General features: G+C 41.4%; 1 pseudogene; it reads right to left on the bottom strand.

Moving 5' to 3' along the window:
• Window positions 1–5,240: 5,240 nt before the first annotated feature.
• The window catches only part of LOC127216713 (zinc finger protein 709-like), a 9,060-nt pseudogene continuing 2,766 nt past the window's right edge, over window positions 5,241–11,534 (bottom strand).

Raw genomic sequence — 11,534 nt, 5'->3', positions numbered from 1 at the left:
CCCCCAGAGGCTACTGGGTGGAACCGCGTTTGTGGTCTATGATGCTGTACAAAATGGTGCTCTCTCTTTGTTACAGTGAAAACAAATGTTAGGGGTACAGTGAATGCTCAGATGTTGGGCTGAGGAGCTGGGAAGACAGCTGAGTGACTAAGAGAGAACCTGCTGCTCTTGGGCAGGTCCAGACTTGTCCCCAGATCCCACCCCTGGCAGCTCACAACTGTCTCTGCAGCAGCGTTCTCAGCCTTCCTGACCCTCTAATACAGTTCCTCCTTGTGCTGACCCCAACCATATTATTTTTCCTACTTCATAACTGTAATCTTGCTGTTATGAATCATAATGTAAATATTTTTGGAGCTGGAGGTCTGTCAAAGGAGGTCACAACCCACAGATTGAGAACCACTGCTCTAAGGCATCTACTGCCCTCTTCTGTCCTCTGGGGGAACCTTCACACACATGTCTACACTCACACATATACATAAACAAATATCAAAGATAAAAAAAAAATACAACTATATATATATTATATATAATATATAAAAGTTTTTTAAATGTTACATTGGAAATAGTGAGGTTAGGGACACTGGAAAAATAACTTGGAAGGCTTGCTTCTGGATATGAGGTTGCCAAGCTGCCTCACTAGGAAAACAAAGCTGATCTTGGCAGTCTCTGATTGGCATGTATGAAGCTCACCCCCCAAGTGAGCTGGGAGTCCACACAAGTGCTATGGTCCTTTCACATGTCCTTGTGCTGTTCTAGCTAATTTTATGTCAACTTGACACATACTAGAGTCTTATCTGAGAAGAGGGAACCAAATTTGAGAAAATACTGACCATCTGTAAGGCAAGCCTGGGAGGCATTTTCTTAGTGACTGATGGGGAGGACCTAGCCAATGGTGGGTGTGGCTATCCCTGGGCTGGTGGTCCTTTGTTCTATAAGAAAGTAAGCTGAACAAGCAATGGGAGCAAGCCAGTAAGCAGCACCCGTTAATGGAAGGAAAACACCCCAAAGTAATAGGCTTAGTCTCAAAACACCTGATGTCACTGTAATATCATTATAGCCCCTTTTGTGAAGGTCACAGGAGAAATAGCCTAAAGATAAGATATATTCCAGAGTGACTTGGGACCCCAAAAACATATGCTACCTACCTTGTACCTATGCATCAAAATTTCTTAAAGATCCACAGGACTGCAGAGACGGCTAAATGGGTTTTCAACACCTAAATGGTGGCTGGCAACCATGTGACTCCAGCTCCAAAGTTTCCAACACCATAGTATGTATGTGGTGCATAAGTACATTCATGCACACATACACACACACACACACACACACACACACACACACCAACACATTAAATATCACACACATATATGTTTGTTGGGGACCATCACCATCCTCACAATCTCAGGTTTCTGAGACAGAAAATTACTGCCTCTTAAAGAAATAACAGAATGTTCAGCAGAACATTCCAAGGTACAGGCTTGGGGTTTCACAGTCAACTAAAGAATATCTCAGGGCTATCTCTCCTGCTGCAATTTACAGTCAATTATAGGTTAGCTAAATAGCTTAGGACATTCCTTCTACTAACCTCACTCTGCCTATGTGCCAGTGCCCATGCCCTGGCTATGTGCAAACCCTGCTCACATCCTGCCCACGGTCCTATATAAGCCTCGCCTTATTTGTCAGCTTGATCAGAATATTGTCTTGCTGTCCATTCTTCATGTCCCTTGCCCCCCTTTCACTTCTAGGTGTTCCCCGGTTTGTCGTTGACTGCCCTGTATGTTGGGGCATATGTTGATTCTATATATTGAATTCACAAAGCAGAATTATGCTGCTCCCTGCCCGGGAGCACCTCATTGTAGTCTCTTTTTGGAGTGTCTGCTTTATTTAGCTTTGCCACATGAACTTCAATGCAAACTGTCCAGGGACTGACAGAGACTCCTAAAACATCTTTATAAAATAGTTGATTAAGTTCATGCAAAGTTGCCTGAGATAATGCCTTATAACTGATTCCAATGGGTGCTCACTCTGTAGCCAGGCTGACTTTGACTGACGAATGGTGATCCTCTGACCTCAGCCTTGCACATGGGTTGACCATCATGGGTTACCATACGTGGTTAATAGTGGGGTCTTTGTTTGTTTGTTTGTTTGAGATGTGATTTCTTTGTGTAAGAGACCCCGCTGTCTCGGAACTCATTCTGTTGACTAGGCTGGCCTCAATCTAACAGATCCATCTGCCTCTGCCTCTGCCTCTGCCTCTGCCTCTGCCTCTGCCTCTGCCTCTGCCTCTGCCTCTGCCTCTCTGCCTCTGCCTCTGCCTCTCTGCCTCTGCCTCTGCCTCTGCCTCTGCCTCTGCCTCTGCCTCTGCCTCTGCCTCTGCCTCTGCCTCTGCCTCTGCCTCTGCCTCTGCCTCTGCCTCTGCCTCTGCCTCTGCCTCTGCCTCTGCCTCTGCCTCTGCCTCTCTGCCTCTGCCTCTGCCTCTGCCTCTGCCTCTGCCTTCTGAGTGCTGGAATTAAGGCCTGCACAACCACTCACAGCTATGATAGGATCTTTTAAGACTTGGTTTGACTTTGCTAACAATGCTTCCTATTATTCCTTTAGAAGCTGAGACCAATAGTTCCTTACTTGAAGTGGGAATGGTAGTCCTTTATAAAGAACACCCATCCTGTAGTTTTTATAAGGGAGATTGCTGGGTGTACTGGTACATGCCTTTAATCCCAGCATTGAGGTTAGCCAGGAGTGAGAAGCTATTTCACAACATAAAAAATAAGCAAGAAAGGAAAAAGATTACTTGAGGCCTATTTTGTTACCATGAATTCTGTTACCAGCACTCACTTTCGTACACACATAGAGATTCATAACACTGTGACCTTTTTTACGTTCATGAAATTGATTCTAAATCTTGAAGGCATCCCTGCCCTTGTACTTAGGTAAGTTTCCCCTCCACCTTAGTGTAAGCTCATTCATGCATTTGAGGGTAACTAAGAAAGGAGAAGGGAAGACACATAAAGCTGAGGCTGGGAGGACCCAGAGCAGGTGGAGTCCAAAAAGAGAAAGGTGTTGCAGTCCCCCTCCCCACTTTTGGCATACATCATAGATAGCATTTTAAATAATAAGCACTATTTTGCATAATTACAGTGTGTGTGTGTGTGTGTGTGTGTGTGTGTGTGTGTGTGTGTGTGTGTTGCAAGACAGGGTTTCTCCTAAAACTCACTTTGTAGACCTCAGGCTGAGAATTCAGCTCCCAAGGGCAGAGTTGTTTGTACTGTGTTGCCTGTACTGCAAAAGCCTGATCTGGGAACAGGGAATCCAACAGCACCTCTGCCCATGCTATAGACCCATACAGACAGTTTACATCATTCAGCAAATCCAGCATAAACACACACACATACACACACACACACACACAAATAAATATAAGGGGAAAAAAAGGCATACCAAGGCCTGTGAAGTTAAATGACTAATAATGGGCAAAAAAAACCCTTTAAAGAATTGGTTATTAAAGTATTGTGGACCTGGAGTTACAAATACAAAATAGTACCTGCAGGGGACCTGTGGTAGAAACTATAGCACACTGATGAAAGAAAACCAAGATCTTAACAAATGAATCGGCACATTATGTTCATTGAGATAAAGACTTGATTCTGCTTCAAGAGGGCATAGAACCCACTCAGCAATATAAAGGAGAGAATTGACACATGTCATGGGTGAATCTCACATGCAATACACTGAAGAAAAGACCAAGACCATATGTATAATACAAACCCACTTACATAATCAGTCCCAGATACATTTTAAATTTTAAATTACCAAGAAGCTATGTCCAATTGACAGCCACTTGCTAGGGAAAAATTAGTTTCCCCAGTGGAGTTGCACCAGACAAGCAAACCACATTTTAGTATAGGTCAATGCCCATCAATAGATGGCCAAACAGAATTAAGCCAATGATTGTTCTGGAGACTTGTCTTGTACTGCTTAGGATAATTTTTATCTTAGGGGTCTTTTGCTTCTATTGTAGGGATTCAAATCTTAGGTTTTGATGTATATTTTTTGAGTCTTTATGTGTCTTTTTGTATATGCTTTTCTTGTATCCTTTTGGTTGTTTTGCTTTATTCTGGTTTGTTTTATTTGGATGCTTCTTTTCTTTTTTCTTTTTTCTTTTTCTTTCTTTCTTTTTTGGAGGGGGGGGGTTTGAGACATGGTATTACTTTGGAGCCTGTCCTGAAACTAGCTCTGTAGACCAGGCTGAACTTGGACTCACAGAGATCCACCTGCCTCTGCCTACTGAGTGCTGGGATAAAGATGTGAGCTACCAACACCTAGCTGGGTGCTTGTTTTCTAAATAGAGAGAGAAGGAAAGCAGGATGTTTGATGAGGAGATGATCGAGGAAGGGAGGAGGAAAGGAAAAACAGGCTCAGAATGTAATATATGAAAAAATGTATTTTCAATAAAAAACTAAAATCAGTAAAAAATTTACATATCTACATGTAACATTAGGGTGGAGCAAAAGGAGACTGTATTTACATGTTTTCCTGAGTAAACTATACAATGATAGAGAGAAAAAGTGTTTGCTTAAAATGAAAGAATGTGCGAGTGAAAAATAACTATTTTTTTCTGTGAATTATGTTTAATAAGGACATATATATTTCCTGTCAAAACACTACTCAAACATGTTATGATAGAAGTCAGGAGGGTTGTAGTGAGCTTGAGGCCAGCCTGAGCTACATCATAAGAATCAAGGTAGCTAGCAGTGGCTTCCTAGCTTCAAAGAAACAGAGGGAGATGCTGGGGAAATGGTGCACTGGTTACTGGCACAGGCTGCAGTTAGAGGACCTGGCACCCCAACATGAAGGCGTTTAAAACAATCTGTAACTGTAGTTCCAGGGGGTCCAATACCTTCTTCTGGCCTCATCAGGCATCAGGTATGTAGCACATACACATAGATGCAGGCAAAGCACTCACTCAAGTTAGAAATTGAAAAAAGGAACACACACACACACACACACACACACACACACACACACAAAGAAAGGTAGGAAGAAAAGGCACATAGACTCAGTGGGTGAGATTGTCTAACTACAACCAAATATTTCCTTTAATAAACTTATTTGCCAAACCATGCCATTTCTTAATTTTTGAGATGAACCAAGAAATGTTACCACATACTTTTTAATGTCAGGAGTTCTTTCAATACATTCTTCTATAAGTGCTACCAATGTGAAAACATAGACTTCACAATCCTCTACTTTAGGCTACTCTTAGTTCTTTCAGGTCTATAAAAAAACTTGGGATAACAAAGATTTCTAAGATTCCTTTTAAATGAAGGGTTTCTCCTAAAATGACTACAATGTCTTTTGAGGGTCCCTAAGAACTAACAGCTTTCCACATTGTGTGCATAGTTTTCTCTCCAGGGTGAGCTATTCCCCTGCTTCTCCACAATGAAAAGAACTCAGAAGACTTTATCATGTTGCTTGCAGCTTTTCTTCAAAGGGGATTTCCTCCAGTGTATCTGCTGCTGTGTATTTGAAGGGATCTTCTAGTACTAAACACTCTATTGATTCAAAAGAATAAGTTCTATCTATTAAGATTTCTTTGACACTTCTCCACATGACTAGCATAAGCTATTTCACTCTCTGGTGGTTTGATTTCTGTGAGAGCTAATAAAGAAAAGCTATGCTCACGTTACTTACAAACATCCTTATTAGTTCTACAATGAATTAGTGTCACATGAGATGACCTCAAACAGCCTCTCCCACATATCTTACTCTCATGGAGTCTTTTGCTGCTTTGGATTCCTTCACGTCCTGGCTTTCCCACATTGCTTACATTCATAGGATTTTGCTACAATAAGAATTGTTTTCTGTTTTCAAAGAGAACTGTCACAACTGAAAGCTTTCCCATGTTGCAAACACAGGTAGGGTTTCTCTCCATATTGATTCCTCTCATGGTTCCAAAAAGGAGGAAGAACAGACAAAAACCTTCACACACTGTTTACGCTTGTAGGGTTTCTCTCCAGTATGCATTCTATTATGGAATTGAAAAGAACTGTAATCATTGAAGGTTTTCTCACATGGCTTCCATACAGAGGTTCTCTATCCAGTGTGAATTCTTTCATGTCTCTTATGGTTGCCAAAATGAGCAAAAGCTTTCCCACAGTGCTTACACATGTAGGGCTTCTCACCAGTGTGAATTCTTTCATGTGTTTTTAGAGAGCCGGAACAAGTGAAGTTTTTGCCACATTGCTTACAAACAAAGGGATTCACACCACTGTGAGTTACTTTATGTTTTTGAAATTGATTCCAAAATGAGAAGGCATTCCCACACTGTTTACAAACGTAACGTTTTTCCCCGGCATGGTTTTGTTCATGTATATGAAGGTAACGAGAAGCAGTGAAGGCTTTCCCACATTGCTTACACACATACGGTTTCTCTCCAGTGTGAACTCTTCTATGAATTTGAAAGTAAACAGAATGAAGAAAAGTTTTCCCACACTGCTCACACACATAGGGTTTCTCACCATTGTGAATTCTTGCATGTCTTCGAAGGCAAGCAGATCGAGAAAAAGTTTTCCCACAATGATTACACAGAAAAGCCTTCTCACAATTTGGATTCATCTTATGTCTTAAAAGGTTACCCAGTCGAGCAAAGCCTTTCCCACACAGTTCACACACATAGGGCTTCTTAACACTGTGACTCTTTTCATGTCTTTGTAAAGGCCTGGGGTGGGTGAAGCCTTCTCCACATTGCTTGCAAATGTAAGATTTTTTTACATGGTCATGTTCTTCATTCCTCTGACCAGACTGGATAGGTAGAAGGTCTTCTTTGCAGGCTTTATTTTTAGAAGGCTTCTCTCCGGGGTGAGCACTTTTATGCATCTGAAGGGGCAGAGGAGTACTGGAGCTGCCCCCAAACTCCTTATGTTTATACAACTTCTGTCCACATTTCTGGTCTTCATGAGGTTTGTGTCCTATCTTAGGGTTCAGGGGCACACCTGGAGATGTAGTAAGTCCTGGACAAGATTTCAGGTTCACAGAAGGCTCTGGCATACAGCTGAAGATTTCTGTACACTGATGACTTTCTTTATTTTCACAGAATTGCTCTACCAGTTGGCTGCTGTCAAACAAATGAAGAGTACATAACTAAGACTTTATTAATGATTGAACAAAAGAAATGTTGGTTTCATGCTGGGAAAAGTTTATAACATGTTTAGACTGCATGATCTTCAAGACTATTAAGACCGGCTATAATAGAATCAATGGTATGCATGTATGGTGAGGTGTGTCTCTTTGAGAACATTAAAGGCACAAGCAAGCATTTTACACAAATTTCAATCCAAATTTTATACACATTTTGGATGTTTTGATGTGCAATGGTATCAGTTGAAATGATGATTTTTTGTTTGTTTATTCAAAACAGGATTTCACTGTGTAACACTGACTGTTCTGGAACTCACTCTATAGTCAAGATCCACTCGCTTCTGCCTCAAGAGTGCTGGAATTAAAGGCATGCACCACCATCACCACCCAGCCATTCTTCTATTTTTTAATACATGCATATCCATGAAATAAATTGATAGTTCCAATTAGGAAATTCTATCCTCTTTTCATTCCAAACTTGTCCCTACAGCTTGTGGATAAATCAATGCCACATTAAGTTTTAAAAATGTGCTCATTTACTGTGTTTGTGAGTGTGCGTGTGTGCTATGGTACATGGGAGGAGCTCAGGACAGCTTTCAGGAGTACTGTTTCCTTCCATGTCAGTGAAGCAGGGTCTCTCTTAGCAGTACAGGGATTACAGATATGTGTCATTTTATGTGGGTTCTGGGAATTGAATTCAGGCCATTATGATTGCAGGGCCAGTCCTATAGGCAATCTTTTGGTTCCCTGTATACCATTTGAAATGCTGAAGTGTGCCCTGGTTGGTTTTCTGTCAACTTAACAAAAATGTAGAGTCATCTTTGAGGAGAAATCTCAGCTGAGAAAATGTCTCATTTAGATTGCCTTTAGGTAAATCTGTGGAGGCATTTTTGTTATCAATCATCACTGTGGGAAAGGCTGACCAACTGGGGGGGGGGAGATACCTCTCCACCCTCAGGCACCAGGTGGTCCTGATTATATAAGAAAGCAATCTGAGCAAGCCCTGGGGAGTAAATTATTAAGCAGTTTCCTCCATGGGTCTCTCTCTTGGTCCCTGTCTCTGGGCCCCTGCCCTGCCTTGAGTTTCAGCTTTGGTTTCCCTTAATGATGGACTGTGGCCAGGACAGTTAAGTCAAATAAATCTTTCCCTCTGCTACATAAGGGGAGGTAGAGCCTGGGTTACAGTGGATATCACAGCATACTGCCAATACCAGAAAGATGGGAGAAGCAACCAGCACAGTAGCAGTGTGGCAGGTACTGGAACAATCTGAATGCTGCTTGTGGCAGACCCGGGGAATGGAGCTGCCCAAAACCCTGGGAGCACAGGAGATGGTGTGTTAATTTCAAACACAGGCACTGAGTGACTGACACTGCAGGAGGTTGGCTTTGCTTTTGCTTTGATTGTGACTCTACCCTGTTGCTTCCCTTTTAGAGTAAGAAATGATGTAACTTTTTCTTTTCAATATTGCAGGGGCCCACATGCCTGCAATAATCAACATTTTTAAAGACACATTTGGTTTTGAAGGAGAACTTAGACTTTTAAACTGTTGAAATTCCTTAAGACAGTTCCTTCTGCTTCAAACTGTTGTACAGATATTAACAGGACATCTTGGGGACAAACAAATAGGAAAGTTTATGTTTTAGTAGTGATATGCTGTGTGCCTAATTGACAATGGGTCAGTTATGTATTTTGTCAGTTTGATGAAATGTAGAATCATCAGAAAGAACTTCAGATGATGAAAGGACCCACCAGATTGGCTTGTAGAGAAACCTGCACAAATTTTCTTAAAGGATGTTTGATGTGGATGTGTCCAGCCTATACTGAGCAAACCAAGGGGAGCAAGATAGTAAACAGAATTTGTCTACAGCCTCTGCCTTAAGTTCACTCCTGCTTGAGGTCATGACCTGACTTCTATTGATCATGGACTGCTAACTACAAAGTGTGGTTAACCCTTTCCTCCCCATATTGCTTTGGCTCATGGTCTTCAGCACAGGAATATAAAGCCAAACCTTGTATTCCTAACATTTTCTTATATGAACTAAGAAAACACATCACATTCTAGTTGTTTTCAATATAGCAATACTTGGCATCTTCTAGTGCTGTTGTTTAAGACACAAATTTTGGGAGAAATTTTCTTGAGATGAAATTAGTTTGATGCAGTATATCAAATACTTCTTAGTAAAAATGTTCTCTTGGACCACCAGCAGTCTGGAATATGGCTATTTCCTGGGGGGGGGGGAATTACCTTAGTTTTCTCCAGAGATTTTTATACTCATTTACTACAATCTTCTGTTTGCCCAACTTCTTTCCTAAAGTGCAGAGCCAAAAAAAATTACCAATTATTATACATAGAGAAAACATTGGATGCCTGCTAGGTTCATGGTATGGTATATGTGATCTCACCTGACATATTCACCCCCATTCCCATTTCCATAATCCAATTCATACATCAACAGTGATAAGCTAGAAACACTTGTCCTGTGATGGACTAAAAGGGCAATGCTCATGTGTACCTATAGAAGCCAGGTTTCTCAAGGTTTCCTGCATCACATCCTTGTAAAGCTTCTTCTGGGATGGATCCATAATAGCCCACTCCTCCTGGGTGAACTTCACAGCCACATCCTCAAAGCTCACTGACTCCTAAAAGCACACACATATATTTCCAGAAAAGTTATCCTCATGGCACTGGAGATGTACACAGAATTAATAAGAAGTTGACATGACACTATGCTACACAAGTATTCAGGTTGTCTTGGTCACCACATTCTACCATTCATATAGACTAAGATTCCCCCAAACACAAATGCTAAAAGTAAATTGGAGCTTTCTGAGAAAGAAACATCTAAGTAGGATAAGCTCTTATGCACATAATTATGCCAATTCCTCTTTCTGCACTGCACATTTCTAACAAGTTCCATCACAAATTCTGATTTTTTTGAAACCCACCAGGGAGTCAATATCACCTGTCCTTAGAATGTGTGTGCTTAGGAATACTGGATGAAACAGGACTCCTAGTGTCTGAGAAATGAGATCACAGCTATAAAGAGTGAGGTACATTTCTCAGATAGTTGAAGACAACTATACCCCAAGTTAAAAATGTTAATATCTGTTCTTCCTAAGAATCCTAGCTATGACTTCACATGGTCATCAAAGGGATACAATCTAGTTAAAACCGAACATTTCTCTACTTGATGAGTGTGTATCACCTGATTTGTTAGACAGTATTTGTACAACTTTCTAAAACCTTGATTTGGTGTATTGTGTGTGGAAAGTGTGAGCATACCACAGAGCTTTAGTAGAGGTCAGAGACAACTTGTAGGAGTGGCTTCTCTTGTTTTAATTTAACAACGGTTCTAGAGATTGACTTCAGACCATCAGGTTGCACAGGAAGTGCCTTTACTTGCTGAGCCATCTCAACAGGCCTCTAGTTAATACTTATTCTTACAACTTGTTATGAACCTGAATACATGTTCTGTCTTTGCACTAAAGGCAAGTGTTACCAAGTATGTAGCTGGGTTCTTTGGTCTGTCCTTAGTCAAACACCAGACAGGACTCATGACAAATGATTCATTTTATTTGTGTACTGTTTTGCTTTCTGCTGCTATATCACCATGTCCAAATGCAACTTGGGCAGAAAAGAGTTCATATGGATTACAGGTCATAGACAATCATTGCAGGAAGCAAAGGCGGGAGACTCAAGGAAGGAGTGTGCAGGCAAGAACTGAGGCAGAGAGCAAAAATGAACACTGCTCACTGGCTTGTTTCCACTGACTTACTGGACTATCCTCCCTGTGCAAGTTCAGGCCCCCATGACCTGGGATGGCAACACCCACATTGGAGTAGGCCATCCTACATCAATTAGCAATCAGGGAAATGCCCTGACGACAGGTGCACAGTTCCTCAACTGAGATTCCCTCTTCTCGGGGTGCCATCTCACTGGCTCATCACACCATTTTTATTTGATAAAGTCACCAGGTAACACAACAATTGAAAGATGGCATATGTTCTTAGACAGAGGTCTCATTCAGCGAAATGACACCTCTATTACTTCTAAAACACACTTTAAAGTAAAGTACTTGGCCAAAACTATTAACTGCAATGAACCAGTGCCCTCTAAAGGACACTATGCTTCCTCCCAGAAGCCACAGGTTGTCAACTAAGGGGTAACAGATGCCTTTATGACTGGATTTAAGCCCCACTCCACACAAGGAAAGACATGTCAGGTCCTGTAAATCTGACCGAGAGCTGAAGAGGTCACAGGTTTGAGAAATAAATCTACTATTTTACTGCATGGTAGCACTTTCAAAATACCTATCTCTATAGTCATAAGTGCAGCACTTAGCCTCATGAGAGATGTTTCTGTGTGCAGTGGGCAGTGCTTAATGCAAGAACTCACAAG

The sequence above is a fragment of the Phodopus roborovskii genome, unplaced genomic scaffold (genome assembly GCF_943737965.1).
Source record: "Phodopus roborovskii unplaced genomic scaffold, PHOROB, whole genome shotgun sequence".
In the NCBI taxonomy this organism is placed as follows: Eukaryota; Metazoa; Chordata; class Mammalia; order Rodentia; family Cricetidae; genus Phodopus; species Phodopus roborovskii.
The sequence above is the reverse complement of the archived record's forward strand: the minus strand, read 5'-3'. Positions and strand labels throughout refer to the sequence as shown.